The sequence below is a fragment of the Nannobrachium achirus genome, assembly GCF_963921795.1.
Source record: "Nannobrachium achirus genome assembly, chromosome: 18".
Classification (NCBI taxonomy): domain Eukaryota; kingdom Metazoa; phylum Chordata; class Actinopteri; order Myctophiformes; family Myctophidae; genus Nannobrachium; species Nannobrachium achirus.
Genome location: NC_137825.1, coordinates 34,287,652 through 34,312,751, shown reverse-complemented (window position 1 = coordinate 34,312,751; position 25,100 = coordinate 34,287,652). Strand labels below are relative to the sequence as shown.

General features: G+C 48.1%; 1 protein-coding gene across 3 annotated transcripts in view; it reads left to right on the top strand.

Moving 5' to 3' along the window:
• Positions 1-25,100, top strand: part of hs3st3b1b (heparan sulfate (glucosamine) 3-O-sulfotransferase 3B1b) — a 141,750-nt gene that overhangs the window by 12,848 nt on the left and 103,802 nt on the right. The gene's annotated exons all lie outside the window — the stretch shown is intronic.

Below are 25,100 nucleotides of genomic sequence, written 5' to 3'. Positions count from 1 at the left end.
TGTGCAAATCTTTGAATATATGTATTTTAAGTGAACATTTCGCAGCACCACTGACATAGAAACATAGAAGGATTTGAAATATTCAAAGACTTGAAGATTTTGAAGACTTTTCAAAAATAACAGATCTACAAGCTCGCAGCACAGCACTCGGTGACACGCTGTGAGCTTGTATATCTGCTATTTTTCAATATTTAAAGCACAAAATAATGCATTCCCAGTATAAATGGGTTAAACCCCCTCCCCCTATATGAAGAACATTCATGGGGGGCCCGCAGTGAGTCCTTGTACCCAGGGCCCAGAATTTGGTGCGACACCCCTGCTCCCTCCCCCCTCCCAGAGAATGGCTTTTTATACCAGTCAAATTCAGAGTGTCCATTTAACCTTTCTGAGACGACGTTGCCGTGTCAGCTTGTTATATTCACAGCGACTTTGATGGGATTGTTTTTCTGTCAAGTCGCCTGTAACCCTCGGAGACTTGGATTCATGGATATTTCTTTGTTTTTGTCGCATTCCTAAGCCAATAATTTGATGACCAGCAGTGGTTCCCTATGGAGACGCAAAGAGCCTGCTTTGTTCCCTATGGAGATACAAAGAGTCTTCCCAAATCATTGGTTTAGGAGACTGTTTTGTTCCTTTAGGTATGCGTCAAAAACAAAACAAAAATATCCATGAATTAAAGTCTCCATGGGATGAGTAATCGATATAACATTTTTGGGGGGTGAACTATCCCTTTAATGTCATGCGTCGTGATGCGACACGTTGTGAGCTTGTAGATCGTCTATTTTCAAATGGCCGACGTTTATAGGTTTAAAGTGCTCATGTGGCCTATTAACCCTGCAGTGTTCCGGTCAAACCTTGTCAGATTTCCAACTTTCCTGTATCATATCATATCATCACTTTTGTGTTTTTCATCTGGGTGCCTTGACATAAACAACAACACAATAGTCATGATAACTTTCACTGAAGTTTTATTCAACTATGTTACACCCTTCAAAAATGACCGCCATAGGAAATGGATGGGAAGGGTTATACCCCCTCCTTACTTCAGAGTTCCTGGTCAAATTTAACTGCTTTTAGCTGCTTTTTTAAATAACATAAAACACATAAATCATAATTCTCTTCAACCCGTTGAGCACTGGTTGAAGAAAAACTATGATTTATGTATTTCTTATGTTATTTTGAAAGCAGTTAAAACAGGCTGGTCAAATATGACCGCAGTGAACACTGCAGGAGGGGTGCTTCTCTTGGGCTTGTTTTCATAGACCTGGCAACACTGCTCTAATAACGTATATACAACTGGAACCAATTGGACCCGTCGCTCACAGACTCGGTACACTCTCTCTGACATAAACGAACACTGGGGATTTCTTTAGCACTCAGCATTTTAAAGTGTTGTAGGTTAACAAGTTAACTTGGAACGACGTCAGGGAGACCCGACGGACGCCAGACAGTAAAAATCTGGAGTGTTCGTTTTAAATTAACACTCTGGCCTTGGACTGTGCGCAGATTATGACAGTTTATTGGCAAGCAGAAATGTCTTCATTACGCAGCGCTGCTGCTGCTGCTGCTACAGCCACGTCCTCCAAACATTAGACACTCCCAAATTGACATCTTACTACCAGCATTATCGTCTCTGTCGGGTGGAAACCTCATATGTCCCAAAAGTAGCAGATCCACAAGCTCGAAACGCGGTGTGAATCTGCTACTTTTGATGCTTTTGTGTGACGCTGTAATATGATCAATATCAAACACCACACACGTGCATATCTCCTTGTATGGGCCGTACTTTCCGTGACATCAGCTGTGGTGATGTCGGTCTCTGCGCACTGTCTATGACGTTAGTCTTGTACTACGGACATAGGGACACACACAGAGCCAGACTTGGGAGCGGTTAGCACCGCGCAAAGAGTTAGAATATGGAGATCAGAGGTTTCTGCCCGACCGCAACAATAAAGTGTACGTGAACATAGAGGACTCTTGTGTTATGAGAGTGTATCATAATGCTCTTATGTTTGGACTAGAAGATGCTTTGTCTCTGGTGCAGCACTTATTGCTTGATTGATTTACGGGCGCACATTTGTCAGAGATCGTTCTATTGGTTTTCTTTCTCACAATTACGTCATTGACCAAAGTCAGTTGCACAAGCGTCCTCTCCTTTGTTTATCTGTTGATTAATGAAGCCAACGGTTGCACACGCGATATCAGTCCCCTTTTATGACCAAATGATTTGCCACTGTGGATTTAGTTCATTTTGCTTTGCATTAGGCAGACTTTGTTTTTCAGCCAGGGCAGGATTTCTTTCTAGGCTTTCTGGTCCCATATTTTTGATGATCAAAGGTGAGGCTTCAGCTTGAATGCTATAGCAGCAACGACTGTCTGGGACTCAAACGGCGCCATCCACCCTGAGCCGAGAGGCTCTCTGCTGCCAACCTTTGTATCTAGCTTGTGATAAAGCGCCGTGGAGGTAAACAAACTTGAAAAGCGACATCAGTGGTGAGAGAGAGAGAGAGGGGGCTGCGTATTAGGCCGAGCCCCCCCCCCCCCCCCCCACCCCACACACACACAACAAAAGGACAAGCAGGTCATTGTTGGAAAGGGGGCGGGAGGGGTTTCTCTCCTCCTGGGAAAATCCCGTTCCGCTATCAAGAGTCGAGATGTTTCCGGAAGTGTGCTTGAGAGTGGTTATCTATTGGCAGGTCTGCTGCCTCCCGCCCCCCTGTCCCCTCCCCTCCATCCCCAGCGGTGCCAGGGCCTCTGTCAGAGCCAGAGCGGCCGGTGCTCCTGTGGCCTTGACAGGGACGGTTCTGGATGGACGCTCGTGCCCTTTATCTCCTCGCCACAGGAATGCTCCTCATTTCCCAGTGCAGGTGACCCGTCCTCCCTCTGTCACTGCTGACCTCCTCCCTCCTTCCTTCCTGCCCCACGGGAAAAGAAAACACACAAGAATAAGGCAGGAACCCAACTAGCATCTTCCACATAGTATTATTGTTGGCACTGTTGACATACATGGCCTGATTTATCAGCCTGTTTGTGCCGCTGGTGTTGTGTGCCAGAAGAAGCCTATATATCTTCAAGCATCAGTGGCTCAGGGGTAGGGAAACCGTCATTGGAACACAGAGGGTTCCTAAAGGGTTCCCGTTCGATCCCGGGCTCCCCCAGAGTTGGTGTCGAAGAGGCCTTGAGCAAGACTCTGAAACCCTAGTTGCTCCCGGTGAGCAGGTTGGTCCCTTGCATGGTTTCCTCCGCCATCGGTGTATGAATGTGTGTGTGAATGGGTGAATGTAATGCACAATCTTTGTAAAGCGCCTTGGATAAAGGCGCTATATAAATGCACCATTGACCAAGCTGACTTTGTGAGCTTGTAGATCCGCTGTTTCCGGTGCTCAACGCAAGAAAGTACAAACCAAAGTCAATGGGATTATTAAAAAAAGAAAGTGTAAAAATGTGTACACTCTCAGAGTTATGGGGTCCTTAGCAATGTCTAATGGGGTGGAAATTAAAAGGTTTGAGAAACCTTTGATGACTGAAATTGGGGAAGTCTTATGACTTGATCCATAAGATGTTTTGGGGATTTTTGGAGAACATGCGATGTGCAGGGCTGTGACAGCCAGGCTCAGCTGCACGATGCACCAAATCACTTTCATCCCCAATCATTCACGCCCAGGATGAGACGGATCACACAGACAGACAGTGTACACACACAGACCCCTCATACCCCTCTGGGACGGCCCGGGTATTGATCGGTCAGGGTAAGGGCCGTATTGGAGGTAATGCGTAGAGAGAGAGAAAGAGAGAGAGATGGGTTGGAGAAGGGGCCGGCCTGGGGTCAGCCCCGCGTCTGCTAACTGACAGAGCGTGCGTGTGCTGACCATCTGCGGAGCGGACGGAGAGAGAGAAAGCTGCCTCTCAACCGACGCGCCGTCCCACGGGATTCATAGGCCTTTCCTGCACAGGGAAAAAGGATCCGATGATGTTACAGCTTTATAGACCGCCGGCGCTACCGACTTAAAAAACATGTATACCTGTGAGAGACGGCTTTCTTTCTTTCGGGGGCTGTGGAATTTCTGCCCTTTGATATGACGCCTTGGATATTATTTCTTAAGCCAAACACTGCAACATGTGGTAGATTTTTCTTTTCTTTTTGTATTTATGCTACGGTTTCCAGAAAGAGAGGAATTATTCCCGGGACTCGTTTTCGATCACATACTTGTGAGGCCGGCTGTGTCCGCTTCCTGAGTCCTCCTTGGCCTGGAACTGCGCCTCTCCCAGAGGCGCCAATTGGGTATGGCAAGGTATGGCAGCTGCCCATACCTTGGCTACAGGGGAAACAAATAAAACGTACCTTTTAAAATAAATTCATCATGCCTGACTGGTGTCTTGCACGCCTTCGCGCGCGTGCAAGACACCAGTCATGTTGCCATACCTTGAACTGACGCCGCTGGCCTCTCCTCTGGGACGGAGCGCCCGGCCGGCCAAGCGTACAGCTGACAGCAGGTTGACATCCTCTCCTCAAAGGCCTCGGCCTGCAGTGGATGACAAAAAAAAAAGAAGAGAAAATGCCCCCCTAAACTCCCACCCAGCTCCCAAATGAGCAGATTATTTTCTTTGTGGTGGGGTCTTACTATATACCCCACTGGAAAATCCCCCATTACTCCCCAAACCTCCGATCCTTCCCCAAAATACCTCCCTTTCATGAACCTCCCCTGTTTTCCATTCCCCAGCTGTGTGTGTGCGCGCGCTTTCGGCTGTTGTCGTCGTCTTAAGAATAGTGTCACATGCCGTGCTCGGCTCGCCTCCGTTCCCTGGGCGGGGCGGGGCCCGCTGTAGGCCTCAGTGACCGCGAGTGGCCCCTCATTTCTCCCTCCTCGGAGGAGCCTTTTGGTCAGCAGCACGAAAGGAAAGGAGAGAGAGAGAGGGGGCCCCCTCTCTGTCTCCACGCTGCCTAAGCTGGCATGGCCCCGGCCAAGAATAGGTGCGGAGGAGGCCGGGGAGGGAGGGAGGGAGGGAGAGAAAGGCAGCTTTCATCCCCCAAATTACCAGCGGCTAATTGTGAAAGAGGTGACCTGGGGAGAGGGGAGTGGCCCGCAGTGTCTGCTGAGCACTGGCCACATCGGTGAGGAGAAGAGGCAGGAACCCCCTGCTGGTGTGATGGATGGAGGGCCACGGGGCCGTGACCAGGTCTAGAATGAGTAATGCTCACTGTCCTGACCGGGACTACAATGTCTTAACGTTCATTCTCTAGTCTCTACTGCAGTGGTTCTCAACCTTTTCAGGCCGGGACCCCCAAAATAATCATATTTGAACTGGGGACCCCCAACACCCTGTCGAGCACTAAGAGTTGAGGAGTTGCATTTTGTATAACATGGTTCTATTGTGAAAATAGCCGATCTACGGTACATGCTCACAACGCCTCGCGACGCGAGGCGTTGTGAGCATGTAGATCGGCTATTTTTGATTTGTTTACTTTTGAGTGAGAAAGAAATGTTGCACGTCAAGGTCATCATCTGGGGACCCCCCAAAATAATTTGGGTCCCGATCCACAGGTTGAGAACCACTGCTCTCCTGACCACAACTACACTGTCTTAACACTCACACTCTCCTGACCATAGTCAATATCTAAAGTTCACAATCTCTCAATGAAACCACTGAAGCCGATTTACGTGAACATTTGAACCAATTGGGAAAACTGACAGTCTACGCGCTCAACAGCTCAGACTGCGACAGGTTGTGAGCTTATAGAGATATTTTCACAATAATTTGTTCAGGCTCACAAACACCCAAGCACGCACACAGGCACACATAAACACAGACACGCATGCGCGCACACACACACACACACACACACACACACACACACACACACACACACACACACACACACACACACACACACACACACACACACACACACACACACACACACACACACACACACAAACACACACAAACAACAACACGCGCACACAGTTTAAGCAACCACAGACTTATTGTTAGTGTTCCTCTGCAGTGTCTGACGGGGTGAATCTCACGGTGGCTGGCTGCCGCGCTGCCGTATTTCTTCATCTCCTCTTTTGAGAAATGGTTTTATGTTTGCCCGTCGACCCCCCCGTCCCCCAGTGCCCCCCCGTCCCCTCCCTCCCTCCCTCCCTCCCTGCCCCCCAAGGATGGAGTCAGCACAGCGCAAGGCAAGGCAGACAACAAAGAAAATGGTTCACAAAGGAGTCTTATAGGAAGAAACTTTTCAAGGGAGGAGGAAGGAAAGAGGCTGTGGCTGCAGATAGCGAGTGTATCTCCTCTCTCTCTCCTCGCTATCTGAAGACCCCCCCTCCCTCTGTGTACATACCCTCCCCTCTGCGCTGCTTGTGAACCAGGGGCCCTTTTTAAAACAATTAAACACAATATTCTGGACATTTGGAATGTGAATCGGGACAGATAATGAGGCGTACGTATACACTCCCCCTGCAGAATGAGCGGTCATCCATTTCGCCGTTGTCGTATGAAAACCTTGTATGTCCAAAACCGTCCGTTTTGCATTTAGCATTTTAAAAATGATTTAAACTAGTGAAAACAGCCGATCTACAAGCACACAACGCCTCGCACCGCGAGGCGTTGTGTGCTTGTAGATCTGCTGTTTTCACTGCTTTTGTGCGACGGCCTTGTATGCTGAAGCAGGGCTTTACTTTGCGAAAGAATGTACAAATGTGAAACATGGAGATACGAGGTTTCCACCCGACAACGACGATTTGCTGATTGTATTAACACTCTTTAGCACACTTTAAGAAAACAGTCCCCCCTGAAGATGATTAAGCGCAGCAAACGCTCCCCTATAACGGTTCGTCATTAGTCGTTTCTCCGGCTGAATCTCCGGTCGGTCGTTTTTTGTCGGGGTTTCCCCGGCCACATTTCAAGGGCCGGAGGGAGAGGCTGACTAATGGCTCGGTGTGGTTGCGGCGAGCCTGAGGAGCCGGGCATGGAATGGAATGGAAGTCAGGCAGGAAAAGGTGGAGGAGAAAGTGATGACAGTAAACCTGTAAAGCTCTGACTTGTCCTATAGGTATTAAAGTCCCAGAGGTGGCCATTAGGGTGTCAGGCTAGCGAGTGTGACTGCCTCTGGGAAAGAAGAGAGGGAGCTGAGGTGTCGCACCAAATTCTGGGCACTGGGTTCAAGGATTCACTGCGGGCCCCCGCACAATTATTTTTGAAAAATAACAGATATACAAGCTCACATCGCTGCACCGAGTGCCGCGCTGCAAACTTGTAGATCTGCTATTTTTGAAGAATCTTGAAAATGTGTCTATTTCAATTTGAATATTTTAAATCCTTCTAAGGTTTTTTGAAAAGTTATTGTATTGTATTTGGCCATGGTCCCCATCTCAAAATATGTTGTTCTTAAAAAATACAAAGATTTGCACACATTTTCACAGCTTCAAAAATAGCAGATCTACAAGCTCGCAGCGCGGCACTTGTATATTGTATGTGAACTTGTATATCTGCTATTTTTCAATAGCTAAAGTATAAAATAATTAAGGCCCCTCCACCTTGGGCCCTAGTAACTCAGTCCCACCCCCCCCCCCCCCCCCCCCCCTTGTGACGCCCCTGTCTGGGAGAGAGAGAGCGAGTGAAGGGCATGGGGAAAGGGACAAGAGAGAAGAAGAAGTGGAAAAAGAGAGAGAGAGAGAGAAAGAAAGAGGAAGGTCTCGGGAGGTTTCCATTAGTCCTGGCAGTAAAAAGAGCAGGGCTCATTAGAGACTGTGAGTGGGTCGCTGTGCAGCACAGGCTGCAAGACACTAGTCACTCACTCCACTGGAATCACTCCCACTGTGGAAGACTTGTCTCTCAGGAACACAGAGAGAGAGAGAGAGAGACTTCAGCTAACTCCTCCACAACCCTGGTGAAAACCTGCCCACGAAAAACCCAATTATTGTGCACTGTCTGGTTGAATGTTTTCTTCTTCTTTTGTTATATTTATACTGCATATCTATCATAGTGAAGTTGGAAAATGGACACGTTCGAACCCCCAACGCGACTCGTCTTACCCTTTGATGTTTCAGGAAAACACCAAGATCGGTTCGATAAGTGTGTGTATAACCCAGGGCCTTATTGTGAATTCAGTGGAATTGTTTGAAGCCAATGTGATGGGGGAGAGAGAGAGAGAGAGAGAGAGAGAGAGAGAGAGAGTGAGAGATGGCCAGCGTTAGTGTTGAAAGCAGGGATGTGCAGAGAATGTTAGAGAAGCAGGGGCTGACATTTCTAAAAGGGCCTTTGGTGAAAATATTGAAAATAGCAGACCTCCAAGCTCACAACTTGCCTATTTTCGGTACTATTTTCGGTACATGATACCACACTAAACTAAGCATAATCAAGTGCATACTGGAGATGTGGCGAGTTCAGGAGAGTTTGGACAAGACAATTATCTTGGATGCTGCCTTCAGGTATGCCATGGAAAAGGGAGCATTTGCATTTCTTTCACCATGGCGAAAACTGCATTCATGGTCTGGAGAGGGCACTTTTTTACAGACGGGTAAAAGGGCACGGGCTCAAGCCCCCTTTGATGTCATTGTGTGCACGTGCCTGGTTGGAAGAGAGAAGGCAGTGGAAAGAAAGGTGAAGAAAGTCATGGAAAATTCCAGGTGGAAGTATATATACTTGCTGCTATACTTTGCCCCTGAAGCACCTCAATCACTGCACCTCAATCATGTGTAAAGATCATGTCCAAATAGTCTACAGCAGTGTGACGCTTTGTTGATATTAGCTTGAGAACTAGCCTGCCCTGTTCTACAATGATAAACTTGTTCTCCCGCAGCACTGGACACGGACACAGAGAGAGAGAGAGAGAGAGAGAGAGACACGTCCAGTCAGACATCTGCTAGGGGGGGACGAGCCACGGAGCCAGGGAGAGAAAAACCTGACTTTTTACGTTGTTGAATAGTTGTAAGAAAACAAACAGTCCCTGAAGTGCTTTGGCCCAGGGTTGACATATTTAGTTGGCAGGGCCCATTCCTCAAGTCTCTTTAAAAAAAAAAGGAAAAAAAGAAATCTGCTCCTTTCTCTTTTTCAATCATGTTTGTACATTTTTTTTGTGTTCCCCATCACAAAATGACTTGGCAACAAAAGCTACAGTGGATCCTGTTTCTCGCTCTCCGAAACCGCGAGGCCCGCTGATAGAGAGAGAGACAGTGGAGGGTGAAAAGAGACAACATTTGTCATCACGCTCCCACACACACACACACACACACTCTCTCTCTCAAATGAAATCAAGAAACCCTGGAAACCGAGCTGCCTCTTTTCCGACCGTCTCTACGCAGGAGCGATAACTCACAGCAGGGATGGTTAATGGCAGTGGGGGTGGGGAGGGGGCTCGTTGTGCTTAGCGGTAATTATCTTGTCTCCGTGGTGTATCGCTCGCCCCACGATAACGTCACAGACAATATCCAGGGCCGCCAGCGTCTGTTTTACGAAAGCAACGGCCTATACTACAGGATCGCTCAGGGTTAATCGACGCGACCGTACACGTGTCCCACCACCCTCCCCCCCCAGCCGCCCCGCGCTGAGACGAGCGGCGTGATCGTCACTGCCGGCGCAATTTAACTAATTATACGTTAAGCCGCGGAGATGGGGGCTGTCTTCGGGAATTTGTAAACCATTAACCTGCGCTATAGAGCGAGCTATATAGGGTTGGATGATGGATAGCGGTGGAAAAAAACTTGCACAGTGGAAGATGGATTCCTGCTCGTATTATATAGGGCTGCATACATGGCACGGTGGTGAGGAAATCCCCCCACCACCCCACCTTCATTCTCCCAGACACACTTTGTAGAGCTCACCTGCCTTCAAAACAAAGGTGCACAGGCAGTTACGGATGACAGCCAATTCAAACAGGATGCAAAGCAGCTCACTTGCTGCCTTGTGTGAGCGTGTGTGTGTGTGTGTGTGTGTGTGTGTGTGTGTGTATGTGTGCATGTTTGTGTGTGTGTGTCTTTACGTCTGGGGAGAGTGGGGGTGGTGACATGTATGTTCTTTCTCTAGTCTGTTTCATCTTTTATTCATCTCCGCTGTAGCTCAGATCAAGGAGGGCCAGGCGCCTCATGGCGCATGTCAAGTGTCAGTAAATCCGTCAGAACGGGGCATGGAGTCTGCACACACGCGCGCACACACACACACACACACACACACACACACACACACACACACACACACACACACACACACACACACACACACACACACACACACACACACACACACACACAGGTGCGTGTGCGAGCAAGCATGCACACAGCCACAAAGTTGAGTGAAATTCCCAACGCGAGTTCATGCACGGCACACGCACTGCTTTCATCATTGTGTGCGGCTGCATTGTTTACAGCGGGCTGTTTTTGTTGTTGGTTCTGGTATATTATGGTCGGTTGCTCTGCTGCGTTGCAGCTGTCAGCCTGCAGGCCTCTTCGGGGGGCTGCACGCATGCATGCGTGTGAGTGAGGAGCCATGCTCCACCAGCGCAGCTCCATGCATGCGCTGGAGAGTGTGCTGGAATGCCTGGCCGCGAGGTCAGCCGCCCTGGGCTAACACCTTCAACAAACAACCCACGAGCAAACACCGAGAGACCATTACCGGAGGATTACTAGCGCTGAACAAACGTTTGCACGATATCGCACAAGTGGCGGATTTAAGCAGGACTCCTTTTGTGTGTGCTGGGTGTGTGTGTGTGCGCACGCAACGCATGCCTGTCTTTGTGGTGCCGCGTGGCATTGTGTGGCATTGTGGCAGCCACCGTTGCCACATTTTTGCGAAAGAGATAAGCAGTCAGGTCTATGAAAATAAGCCCTGAAATCGACAAGCGCCCAGGTTGTGAGCTTGTAGATTGGCTATTTTCGGCAAAGAGGTTTGGTGTAGAGGGGGGAAAGAGCAGACCAAGCACAGAGGTAAAGGTCAGGTTTAATATTGATGGTTTAAGTTGTTAAATTGAAATATTTTGAAAAACACAAATCTGGTAAGGGGGTCCCTGGCACATATATTTTCGGATTGGGGGGTGGTCTGCGGACAAATAGATTAATCTGGGGGTCCTTGCCATGAAGATGTGAGAACCGCTGATTTAAGCAAGAAACCGTACACAGAAAAAACTACCCCAAAGTTCTATCCCTCTTCTAGCGCCAATTTTTGCAAAACACATTTTTGGACACTGCTCCTACATATTTTGGCCTAAAATCATGCAAAGCGGTACACTCTAAAGTCATGTCATCAACATGGATCTATCCCATTTCCCATATTCCCTCCTGATTGGCTACGGTTGCCTTCCAAAGTTTGTGTATACGACGTGACAGTCGCTTATCTCCCGATCAGGGAGTCTTACTGGTCATAAGCCAACATGGCTACACTGGTCTTTATGTGGTGAGGTGTGTGTGTGTGTGTGTGTGTGTATGTGTGGCGCCGTGCGGCAGCTTGCGAGCATGGCGAGAGTTGCATGGATCACAAACAGCGGGTGTCAGGTGACGTGGGGATCTGGTGTCGCGTGTCAGACAAAGCGGTGAGTTGTTGTGTTAAGTGTTACCAGACAGACAGCAGCGATAGAGAACAGAGAACCTCTCCTAAGCTCAAAACCCAGCAAAGCCACAGGAGGCTGCAGGTATAGGGAGGAACAATAGGAACAGGTGCATTTCACCCACTCTGATCTTTTATTTATATTGTAACCACATGTTGGTGGTAACTCTGTTGGCATTGCTCCACGGTTGTCTGGCACAGTGATTCTCAACCCTTTTCATGTCTAAAAGCCCCCCTCCAGTGTGATTGATCAGTCCATGGACCCCCACAAGAAACGCTTGCAATAATCGTTGTGAATTAGCTTTTGTTGAGCTGCAAATTCAGTACCACGTAAATACTCTATCGTCGTTGTCGTCGGGTGGAAACCTCATATCTCCAAGTTTCAAATGGGTACGTTCTTTCGCAAAGCAAAGCCCTGCTTCGTCATACAAGGCTGTCGCACAAAAGTAGTGAAAACAGCGGATCTACAAGCACACAACGCCTCGCACCACGAGGCGGTGTGTGCTTGTAGATCGTCTGTTTTCACTAGTTTAAATCATTTTTAAAACGATAAATGCAAAACGAACGGTTTTGGACAAGGTTTTCACCCGACAACGACGCTATATTTGATATAACGGACCCGTAAAGAGCGCATTTGGTACGATTGCGGGGAAAGGCCCAAGAAGACATGGCACCTTTTACACATTTTCCTATTATAGCGCCACCAGGAGGCCACAATAACCTACCTGACCTGGCGGAGACCTGTGCACGGAAGTTTTCATATCGTACCATCCCTATCCCAGTCTACACTGCAAAATCCTCAGTGTTTATTTAACAGAGGAGGGTGGGTGGCTCCATTCATACGAGTAGCAGACCTTATAAGGGTCTATCTGGTTATCAAATATCAATCATTCAGCATGAGGACCCACTGGAACCCCCTGGAGGACCCCTGGGGTGGTGGTTCCCGGACCCCCACTCTAGTGCTACAGCACCCCAGTCCCCAGTACAGTCCTGGGCTGCGCTCTCCTCCGTTCAGAGTGAGCTGTGTGAATGCCTCGCGTCTGGGACGCGGTCCCATCGCCAACGCAGACGGCAGGCTGCGGTGAAAAAACGAAAGGGGAGAACGTTCCGTCAACAACACCCCCCAGACCTCAGTGAAGTTGGCCGGCAAGGAGTTGGGGTATGTTAGGGTATCTGGGGGTCTGCGGCCTGCGTGCAGTAGCCTAAATAGCGGCGTGGGTCGGTGTGTTGTTGTTGCCGCCGCTGTTTCATGACGCTCGGCAGGCGAGGCCGTCCGTGACCGGTGTGCTGTGTGTGTGTGTATGTGTGTGTGTGTGTGCGGCGGTCGGGTTTCTGAGTTGTTTGTTCTTGTGTTACTTTCTATGTATCTGATGTTACCCTTGAAAACCACCCTGGGGCCCCGCGGGGCTGCTGGGACGGGACCGTGACCACAACACCAAACCTCCCTCTCTCTCTCTCTCTCTCTCTCTCTCTCTCTCTCTCTCCATTCTCTCCTTCCGCTCGCTTTCCCTCCTCTCCATGTCCGTGTTTTTCTCTTTCTCTCTCCGTCTCCGATGTCTTTTCTTTTCTGACTCTTTTTTGATCGCTCCTCTCTCACTGCCTCGCTCGCTCTCTTTTGGTCATCACAAGTGTATTAATACAAGTACAAACACACACACACACACTCACGCACAGGCACGTGCACACATACTGTAGACATCAAAGGGGGCTTGAGCCCCTGCCCTTTTATCCATCTGTAAAAAGTGCCCTCTCCAGACCATGATTGCAGTTTTTACTATAGTCAAAGAAACGCAAATGCCCTCTTTCCATGCCATACCTGAAGGCGGCATTCAAGAGAATTGCCAAACTCTCCTGAACTTGAATGCAGCATCTTATGTTGAAAGAATTGCCCTCTCTGTGTAGAAATCCATGCTGTTATGCCACATCTCCAGTATTCACTTGAGTATACTTAATTCAGTGTGGTATCAGGCTCCGAAAATAGCCGACCTCCAAGCTCACAACGCGTCGCGCTGCGACGCGTTGTGAGCTTGGATGTCTGCTATTTTTGATAGTTCCACCAAAAGGCCCTTTTAGAAATTTCAACCCCTGCCTCTCTAACATTCTCTGCACGTCCCTGCTCACGCACTCGCGCACACAGAGTGAATAGTCGGATAAAAATGCACTCGGCCGGTGGTTCCGGAGCTCCCAGTGTTTCCAGAGGGTATGATGGATGGATGCCTCCTGTCGGATGGCTCCCACAGTAATTGTATGTTTTATGGAGGGGTCACTTCTTTCCCAGACTGCCCTCCAGACTCCGCCGCTGCTCGCCGATTAAATCTGGGGTCCGCGAAGTGACATTTATCAAACAAATCCCCGGCCCCATAACTCAAAACCCTCGTCTTTTTGATGTATCCCTCCTCCCCATAACGACTCGCCTCCCCCGACTTTCTTATCGTAATTGCGGGTGGATGTACGCCGGGGCATCTTTATGTATTTATGGATATCCTCGTAGACGGAAATCATGGGTTTGCTTCGGTCCAGTGACTATATGCGGGTGTTTTTGTTGTTTGTGTTTTTCGAATGCTACTTTTATCCAGAGCACGGCTGAAAACAAAAGCCCTTTAAATCTCTTTCCCCGTTCTTTGTATTAGTTACTGTGGGATTCGTAGCAGCGATATGAAAATAACCTTGTTTAGAAGTGAGACTTCTAACAAACGTTTAGAAGTGATGCTTCTGAACAAGGGAGAGAAGTGAGGTTCATTTGGAACCGCCTGTACCCTTTGAGAACCACTTGTCAGAGACTTTTATTTTATTACACGCCATTATCGGATCGGTACTCCCAGGTTATGGGTACCGGAAACGATATCTGGAAGCACACAAAATGGTATTGGTTCATCTCAACTCCATCTGCAGCCACCCTGACCTACCAATACCCCCGATATAGTGTTGAGTAGCCAGACGATCGGAGATCACCTATACGCAAGACTATCCCCAATAATGTGTCAGGGGAAAAAAGAAAGGCCATCCTTCAGTGAGAGCTCAGATGATATGTGTGCTGCTGTCTCAAGGAGCAGGGCAGCATTCAGGTCAAAGTCTGTGATACTAGGCCAGCCTACATTATTAATCTCCCACCCTGCCATGTAGCAGACAGACAGACAGACAGACTCTTGTAAAGGGGGCTTCCACCCCAGAGTTTCCAGTGACACCAATATTGGGCGCAAGCTGTTAATGTGAAACCTCTGGAACCCTGGCCGTCGGACAGGTGACTCTGACGGGGCTAATGGAGCCGTAGTATCATATAGGGTTCATCGCTCTGCCGACATGAGTTATTTACTTAGGCACAAATGGTCACAGGCGGACCTAACAAGGCACATAAGGGTAGCACTTAAACCCTTTATCCTTCTTGGACCGGGGTCCCCCAGGGGTCTATACTTGACCCCCTCCTTTCGTACCTCTACACCACTTCTTTTTGCCCAAACAATTTGCCCGATCTACATGCTCACAAAGCGCCACCTTGCGACACGTTGTGAGCTTGTCGATCGGCTGTTTTCACCTGAATGTACGTCCTTTTTTTGCTGAACGTAATGGCATGCTCAGAAACGGGACGATGTGGGTTCATGTATGGCTAATGTCTTATTGGCATATATTGTATTGACGTGTATTGTAGCAGAACCTCTATTGTTAAACTGTCGCACAACTACTGTATAGGCACATAGGTATAGTATACTGTAGTGGTTCTCAAAGTGGATTCCAGGGACTCTGTGGGTTCCTTTATGGATTGACCCGTACAAGTCTCTAACTCTTAACAGCATACAAATGGAACCAAAAGGAACCTAACAGGTCCATTTGGTTCCATTTGTATACTGTCAGAGTTAAGGAGAGACCTTGAAATGTAAAGGTTTGAGAAACACTGGTATACTGTATATGCGTGTGCACACACACGCACGCACACACACACACACACACAGACACACACGAACGTGCACTGCACACACTCACTCACACAAACCCTTCTGCGAGATCTCACGTTTAAGCGGAGGTCCTCTGGATCTCCTCAGTGTCAGGAAGCTCTAAGTGGGCCTGCATACCAGCGCCTAGCATCCACTCAGGAGATACTTGGGAGCTGAGCGGATGAGAGGCCTCTCTCTCTGCTGCTAAATGACTGACTGACTGTCTGTATGGCAGAGAGAGAGAGAGAGAGAGAGAGAGAGAGAGAGAGAGAGAGAGAGAGAGAGAGAGAGAGAGAGAGAGAGAGCCTGTCCTCCCTCTCTCTCCCGTATCAGCAGGGCTCAAGTGGCTGGTGTCATAAAAGCATCTCTCTTTATTCTTGTTTTTAATTTACAGTCCCAGTCTCCTCCTCCCTCTGTGCTCATATCGTCGTTGTCGGGTGAAAACCCTGTATGTCCAAATAAACCGTCACACAACCGTCACATAAACCGTCACACAATGCCTCGCACCACGAGGCATTGTGTGCTTGTAGATCTGCTGTTTTCACTACTTTTGTGCGACGGCTTTGTGTGATGAAGCAGGGCTTTACTTTGCGAAAAAAATTACAAATGTGAAGCTTGGAGATACGAGTTTTCTGCCTGACAGTGACGATATAGAACTTCACAGACTCCAGGCTCGCTCCGTGGGGTGTATTTCAAAAAAACGTCTGGCTTCTGTGCGTGCATATGTCTCATCGCCGCTTTTGAAATTACAGCGTTGTAGATGTGTGTGTGTGTGCCTGCCTGCGAGTGTGTGTGAGTGTGTTTGTGTTCCATTGCGTTGCTATGCAGTCCTCCCTCTCCCCTACTGTGACTTCGAGGAGCTTTAGTGCACTGCTACGGAAGCCTTGAGGATCTTTATTCATCAAGAGATCTATTCCCGCTGTTGAATTTTAGATGTGTTTTCCCTTAAAAAACAATCGCGGGCAGAGCATCTTCTTATTCTGGAGCGTGTTTTGCATCATCCCTCTGGCTATAGACGTGTTGCCTACGTGAAAAGAAAACTAAACTAAAACATTGCCCCATCTGCCAAAAGATAAAGAATTCAAAACGCATGCATTACTTTTTTTTGTATCGCCTTGACTCCCACGCCTTGATAACTTTTAAATTAACATTTTTTAATCAAATTTTAGGTCATCTCTGCAAGGTGATTTCATGTACTGTACTGAAATGAAGGCTGGCGTAAAAATCACTCGGTATATGCTTCGGAAAATGGTCGGAAGCTGTCAATGGGCTATCCATGCCACATTAAGATCATTTAAGCCACATAAAGCATCACTTTTAACCATTACGCTTGTTTGTTGTTGACCAGTCATTGGGGGGGAAGGAATAGTTCACAACCAGCTCAGCTCTTTAAGGCCTCCGAGGGGAACAAGCAGCTTTTAAGAGCGTTATCGAGGCCAATAAGGAATAAAGATGTCCCTTTGTATTTGACTCAAATGGCCTTGTTGCATCCACCACTTTGGTTCGTGTGAATGAAGGGCTCGCCTATGGGAAAGAAAGGGAGTCTTTCACAGAACCAGTGGCCCTGCTCATTTCCTCCCCTCTTCTCACTTGTGAAGTGTCACTTTGGCTATCAGACCTCAAGGGCCTTCCGGTTGCCTCGGGTTCGAGGGCGCATTTTTCAAAGATCAATAGCTACTTAAGGAAAGGACGACATGAGAGGGAGAGAGAAAGAGAGACAGAGAGAATTTAGAAGCTGAATTTTTTCACTTGAGAAAGACCTCAAGTGAAAGACCGAGGCCTTCTAAATCAGTTGTTCTCACCCTTTCAAGATTTTTCAAAAATAGCAGATATGCAAGCTCACAGCGTGTCACTTAGTGAGGCGCTGTGAGCTTGTACATCTGCTATTTTTGAATAGCCAACGCAAAAAATCTTAACACGACACAGATGCTTCCCCGGTTTTGATGAGCTATGCTACTGTAATAGAACACAGACAAACTCTGCACTATTGGCAAGTGGAAGTGAACGAATCCCTGTCGATGCTCTCTCTCTCTTCATAGATTCTGAGGTTCCGGAAGCAATTGCCCGGCGGTGGTTGGTTGGCTTGTGGTCGGCTTTATAATCAGACAGCTCAACGTGCTGTTGCTGCTCGGTCTAAAGAGCTGCCTGTAATATGTCGTCCGGGGACCGGCCTCCCCTGGGGCCCCCGACGTCACTACAGTGTCTGCAAGGCATAGAAACCAAAACAACCCTGCTCTCCACCCAACCCTTATAGACGCTCACATAGGTAAAAGCCTCGCCCTGTCATCCTAGTACTCTCCAATGGATACAAACTAGCCCCACTCTATTTGCCTGCAGTCAAATGAGGCAACCTGAGGCACATGGTGTGCTTTGACATTCAAATGCTTTACACTTAACGAGCAGGGATCAAATCACAATTGAGCTCTTATCCGGAGAGAGAGACGTCGTTGATGATGTGCACTAAATGGGTTTTATCTCTTTTTGTTATTGGAAAAGCCGACCAGTGTGTTGTTGTTAGGAGTAGGGATGGGACGATGCGCGATATTATCGTTTATCGTGATAAAAAAACACTTGCGATAATCGTATCGTGGAGATTTAATCACCTTTATTTGCCGAGCTGCATATCTGGTACCATTTAAACCCTCTATAATTGGTAAAAGGTACTTATAATATACGTACTTGTCGTACGTTCACTCTCTATCAAATGTCTTTGTAAAAAAAATAGCCGATCTACAAGCTCACAACGCGTCGCGTTGCGAGCTTGTAGATCTGCTATTTTTGACAAATGTTCCACCCCAGGATAATGGATTTTGATTATCACGGTAATATCTTAAATTACGATTTCCTTTGGTCACACTAATCGTGATATGAAATGTTCATATCGTCCCATCCCTAGTTAGGAGTGCTTCTCTGACACAGACAGAAACATAGCGGCAGCCTTGTTATCATCACATCAAATGTGACAGGGGGAGGTAGATGTGGCAGACAGAAATAACCCCCTTTCCTTTCGCCTTTGCCTTTATCTCCGATGGGGATGAGGGCCGTTTAAAAAAAAAAAAAAAAAAAATGCCAGCCAAAGGGTCTCCCTCGTTTGATGGCGAACATGTGACGAGGGGGAGGAGGGGTCCTGCTTTGTGTCTTATCGGACGTTTTTGGCATGCCTTTCAACTTGGCAAATATCATCTTTGTACTGTATGAGCAAGCAGGGGGAGGGGAGGGGGTAGGGGAGGGGAGGGAGAGAAAACAACAGCGAAGGTATCTGGGGTTTTATGTCTCATACAAGCAGATCTAAACAGGCCAGCCTGTTTAGATCTGCTTGCTCCGCGAGGAGGGGAGTCAACAGACAACAACTAATAATTAGGCCCCGCGGCAGAGGTGTAGGCTAGCGCCGTGCATCAGCTCGCTCTCTGATTTGTTTTGGGTGGTAGTCTAGCAAGGCTCTAGCAGTGTGCAGCGTGTGCAGGGGCGTCACAAGGGGGGGGGGGGGGGGGAGTGGTACTGAGTTACTAGGGCCCATGGTGGAGGAGCCTTAATTATTTTATACTTCAGCTATTGAAAAATAGCAGATCTACAAGCTCACAGCACGGCTGCAAGCTTGTAGATGTGTGCAAATCTTTGAAGAAAATCTTTTAAGCAAACATTTGTAACTCAAACTCAAATTTTGCAAACATTTGTAACTCAAACTCAAATTTTGCTTCTGGGGGGTCCCTGGAACGAAATATTTTGAGATGGGGTTCCGTGGCCAAATACATATCATTTTGGGGGTCCTTCACATGAAAATGTTGATATAGAAGCATAGGTTTTTCAAAAAACCTTAGAAGGATTTGAAATATTCAGACTAATATCTGCTATTTTTCAATAGTTAAAGCACACAATGTGAGTGAATCCTTGTAGAATTTGGCGTGACACCCCTGGTAGAGGGCTATAGCAGCGAGCGAGGCTCTAGCTAGCAGGGTGCATGCGTCTGCTCTCCCCTGAGCACAGGGAACAGAGGGAAGGCCTCGCAGTGTGGTGACTTCAGGCCAAAATTCCCCGGCACACGCTCCACTTCAGATCCCCCTCCACTCCCACCCTCCACCCCGAAAGGGCTCCTCTCTCTCTCACTGAGGATGTTAGAAGTGTTCCACTCGATAACAGCCCCCCCCCTCGCACCACCACCACCACCACTGTTGGCTCTCCACCCTGCCGCCCCCCCCCCCCCTTTCCATGTGTATCTATAATGCATCTAGCTTGAGGCAAGACCCAAATTCAGAGTCAAAGATTTGAACTCAAATCTTTGCTTCTGGGGGTCCATGGAACAACATATTTTGAGATGGGGGGTCCGCGGCCAAATGCATATCATTGTGGGGGTCCTTGACATGGCAAAGTTTGAGAACTGCTGATATAGCAACATGTTTTTTTTTTCAGAAAACTGTTAGGATTTAGAAGACATTTGTAGAATCGGCCTATATCAGCCGTTCTCAAAACTTTGTCATATCAAGGACCCCCCAAAATGATATATATTTGGCCCGCGGACCCCCATCTCAAAATATGTTGTTCCAGGGACCCCCAGAAGCAACGATTTGAGTTAAAAACGTTCACTCTGAATTTGGCTCTTGCCTCAAGCTAGATGCAGAATGGATACACGCCCCTCTTTCCTTGTGCCCTGACCGCATGCCCTGTTCACCCCCATAGCGCCAAAAAAAGGCAAGGACAATGGTTCACTTTCAAAAGAAACGGCAGGGCCCAAAAAGAAGAGGAGCCACCGCGGTGGGGTGGGTGTCACCAGGATGGCCTGTTTGCTGACGGAACCTTTAAAAAGCAGCACCTCATAAATCAAAAACAGAGCATAATAGGCATTGTTTCCTCCCAGAGAGCTACTTGTCCCCGCTGAAGGAGCTATGGAGGGGGAGAAAAGAAACTCACTCCACCCCTCCCTTGGCTTCCCTTTCCCCATTCTGTTTCCCCCTCTCATGCACCCTTCATGCCTCTTTGGGACTCTTCACTGAGTGAGCGGGGAAGAGTCAAGAGGTGGACGGTTCCTTTTTTACGAGGGTTTGTTCCACTTCCTCTTGTGAATTTGGCGCTTTTTTGGGGGGCTCCAGCTCTCTCCCTCTCTCTCTCTCTCTCTCTTTCTCTCTCTCTCTCTCTCTCTCTCTCTCTCTCTCTCTCTCTCTCTCTCTCTCTCCACTCAACCATCACTGTCGTCACTGTCAGGCATAAAACCTCGTATCTCCCAGTTTCAAATGTGTGTGTTTTTTTTTTTGTAAATTAAAGCCCTACTACTTTGTGGTACAAAAGTGTCATGCAAAAGTAGTGAAAATAGCAGATCCACAAGTGATGCGAGGCGTCGTGTACTTGCTTGTAGATCAGCTATTTTCACTATTTTTAAATCGTTTTTAAAATAATAACAAAAAAAAGGGAGGCTTTTTGGACATGCAAGGTTTCCACTCGACGACAACATCCCGGTGTTTTTTTGATTTCCAAGAAGGATTCCCTGAGCCGCTGGGATCAGCATAATCTATCTCGGTGCACACATTGTAAACTCCTCTTCTGCATTGTGATGTAGAAATCGGATTAAAGATGGGACGGCCGTTCTGTATGTTGGCTCTGGAGCTCGTTCTTTTTGTGTGTGCGTCAGAGCGAGGAATAGCGGCTTGTGGGCCGAGAAACAAGAATGGCTAATAGCGAGTATAGTTTAAGGGCCAGCAGCAGCGTCTGGCTTATACATATCCCCAGAAGACAGTCAAAGAGCGCCGTGTAAACTGGTTAACCGCTTCAATCTGGCGACCCCGTTTTTGGGCGAGCGTTTTCAGAAATAGCTGTTGAAAAATGACTAAATCGGCAATTCTTTGTGCTATTTTTCGAAATAGGGCTTAAGGGCATAGAGACTGGAGAGCCGACAATCTTTTTTGGAAGATAACGTATTTTGCCGTCACATCTTCAGAGACGGTTTTCGGCGTTTCGCGCTAAAGATATGTCATGTGAAACCCGAGCCCCGCAAGATCTATCTCTTTTGATTTCAATAGGCCGTTAATGAGCTCTCGGAAAAAATTGCAGCGCCAACCCCCCTCCCTCCCTCTCCTCCCCTCTCCTCTCCGTCCCCCCGTTCGCCTCATTCAACCTTCTGACGTGTCAGCAATCAAGTAGATATTATCATAATTAGATCACTGGAGCTACATTAGGAGCTACACACAAATCTGCCAACAACATTTCCATAATCCATCTCCAGCTATTACCTGAAATCACCCTCCATAATGTACGCCCTCCTCCCTCCCTCCCTCTCCATCTCTCTCCTTCCTCCACCATCCTCTCCTCCACTCCGAAAATATGCGTACGTGTGCGCTGATGGAGAAGCCGCGGTCGGTGCTCCATGAATTAGCCATGAGTCGGGTGGACATGAACTAGATTTTTTTTCCCCCCCAGCTTTTAGAGTTATTACTGGGAGGGAATGGCTGATGATGATGTGCCGGGGGGACAGAACAAGACAACCTGGTTCTTTTTCAGGACGACGCCTAAAGCACCGCCGTTCTGTTCTGTCCATGTCTCCCGAACAGTGTAGGATCGCCGATCGGTGTCTTTTTTTATTTCATTTTGTTGTTTTATTTTGACCATTGTTCAGCATGTAAATCGTTGTTGTCGGGCGGAACTCTCGTATCTCCAAGTTTCAAATTCGTCTGTTTTTTTTCGTAAAGTGAAGCCCTGCTTCGCCATACAAGACTGTCGCACAAAACTAGTGAAAATAGAAGATCTACAAGTACAAGTGTGCTTGTAGATCTGCTATTTTCACATAATATTTAAAATGATAAATACAAAACAAACGGTTTTGGACATACAAGGTTTCCACCCGACAACGATGGATCGCAGATCCGTTCTCACAATGGGTGCAGTAGCTTTGCTCCAGTATGAACAGGGAGGGTGGGGGGGGAGGTACTCGAGCAACAATGGCCTAAGGAGCCTTATCTCTGCCAATGTGTTGTGCCCGATATACACCGCCCTGCGTTGGGTTATCTCCACCCTTCCATTGTCCCTCCCTCCCTCTCCAACGCTGCCTGCCTGCCTGGCGCACATTAGCCCGGCTCAAGCCTCATTTACTTGTAGTTGTGTGCCGTTGTCGTGCTCAGTAAACAGCAGATCTACAAGCTCGCCACGCATCACGAATGTGATGCGTGGCGAGCTTGTAGATCTGCTGTTTACCGCATGGGACACCTGCATGCAACCATGTATAAATGAGGCTATAGTCGGTATGTTTTGACATGTTATGGGCGAACGCCCATTCGCGGGGGTTTGTGTGACTCACACAAATCCCTGTAATCCCTTCCCCCCCTCGCCAGGTCAGAGTCGGAGCCACTCACCTCCCCCCCACCCTGAGCTGTGACAAGTAACATGCGTGATCCCGTTGGATGGCATATCGGAGCGCTCGTTTCCCCTCCAACCCTGGAGCACCTGGAACCCGTCCAGTGCTCGAGGAGGGAGGGGTGGGAAGGGAGGGAAAGAGGATCACAGTGTCACTGCGTCGCTCGAAAACCGCCGCTTATCTCCCCGCGCTCCGTAATCCACTCTCCTATGATTGTGTCCGCCTCGCCATACACGCTGAAAGCCAAAACCCGGCTTTGGCAAAACGGAGCGTCGTTCCTTCTTCCATTCAGAACGGCGTTCCTCCTCAAATGCCTCTTGATTATAGGGCTGCGTGTAAACATATCTGTGTGACCCCACCCCCACCCACCGGCTGTACATCCCTCCCTCCCTCCCCCACCTACTCCTGTCAGAAACAGATTGCGTTTTCCAAAAAAAGAAGAGAAAGTTCTTTTGGTTCATGTCAAGCTCCTGCAGCTTGAACTTCTCCTTTCCACTACTAGGCAGAACGATAGCTGACTCAGTGAAACTCAGATTAAGGCTGTCTGTCTCTCTGTCTGTCTGTCTCTCTGCTCCCAGCCTGCCTGCCTGCCTCCCTGGCCTCCTAAGTGGTTCGGGGCAGAGCGAGAGCAAATAAGCGGCTAGATTTTGGGGGGCTAAAGCCGGCCCTGGCTACCCTGAGCCATTAGGGACCAGACGAGTGCATCAGCGAAGGAGGCCAGGCTCAGCGAGGCGGAAACCAGGGCATCAAGCCTGCGTTTTCTTTTAGCTCACGGCCCCTTATTCACCGAAAATGACAGGAGAGAACAGAACTGCTGTTAAGGATTCTTAACCCTTAAAGCAGTAGTTCACCCTATACACACCCCATGAAGCCTTGAATTCTTGGAGATGTTTTGTTTTTCGTCGCATTCCTTTTGTTTGGGCTTTTTCTGCCTTTATCGATAGGTGTACAATTAGGCTGATAGGAAATGGGGAGAGAGATTGGGGGGGTGACATGCAGCAAAGGTCGTCAGGATTGGGACTTGAACCCGCGGCGCTGCAAGGGCTGGATTACCAGTCTAGGTGCCTGGACCACTACCCTGTGGCCCAGGCCTTTTGTTGCATTCCTGAACTGATAATTTGATGACTGCTTTATATTGGCATGAGAAAAAAAAAGTAAATGGTAAATGGTGCATTTATATGGCATTTTTTTTATTTATCCAAAGCACATTACATAAATTGTGCATTGCATTCACCCATTCACTCATTCACTCACCCATTCACACACGGATGGCGGAGGAAACCATGCAAGGCACCAACCTGCACATCGGGAGCAATCCGGGGGTTCAGTGTCTTGCTTCAAGGACACTTTGTCACCGACTCTGGGGGAGCCCGGGACCAAACTGGGAACCTTGTCAAACTGACCCTTCATTTCTAATACGGCTTCATTCATCCACCATACATAGATCATGTCCAGAAATCCCCCACCAAAGCGTCTTCCGCTCTGTGTGATTACGGGATGAATAATGAAAATATCTATATGGGGCCCAAGCTGGCGGGAAAGGGAGTGCTTTCTGCCCTGGAGCGTACTGTATGTTTGAGCGTGTGTGTTTACGTTGGAGAGCTGCCTGCACTAATAGGTTTGTGAGCCCTGTAATAAGGCCAAGCAGCCAGCCTGGGTGACTCATTGATTGCTGAACAGCCGCCGCGCTCTCTCTCTCCCACCCCGCCCCCCCCCCCCCCCCCCACCCCCACCCCCCGTCCCGCTTGATTACATTATGCAAGGCCTTCCTCCAGCTCCCAACCTTCCCTCTCCGCAAGCGTTGATGTTGACGGAAAATGTTGACGCAGTTTAGGCTAGTCGTAGTCTCTTTGATGAAATGGCATTTAGATTTAGTAATATTTGACTCATATGAAAAGTTTTCGTTTTAGTCTAGTTTTAGGCTACTAAATATCGTAAGATTCTTGTCGACTAAGTGTACAGTTGATTTAGTCAAATACAACAGTGTATTTTGGCAGGCCTTGATGGTGTCCTAATGGCACATTTTACCCGTGATTGCATGCTAAAGATAGCCGATCTAAAATAGCTGATCTATTAGCTAACATCGACGCATTGTGTGCTTTTAGATCGGCTGTTTTCAGAGAGCACCACCCGAGCGCAACCAAACATAAAATGGCTTGTCTTTTAGTTCTACTGGATCTCTTCTCCATCAGTCCCTCCCTAACAATTGTGTCTAGTTTTAATTTGTTGACGAAATTGTTTTAGTTTTATAGCTTAATTTTCAAGGGTGTTGACGAAATATTTGGTCGGCGAAATTA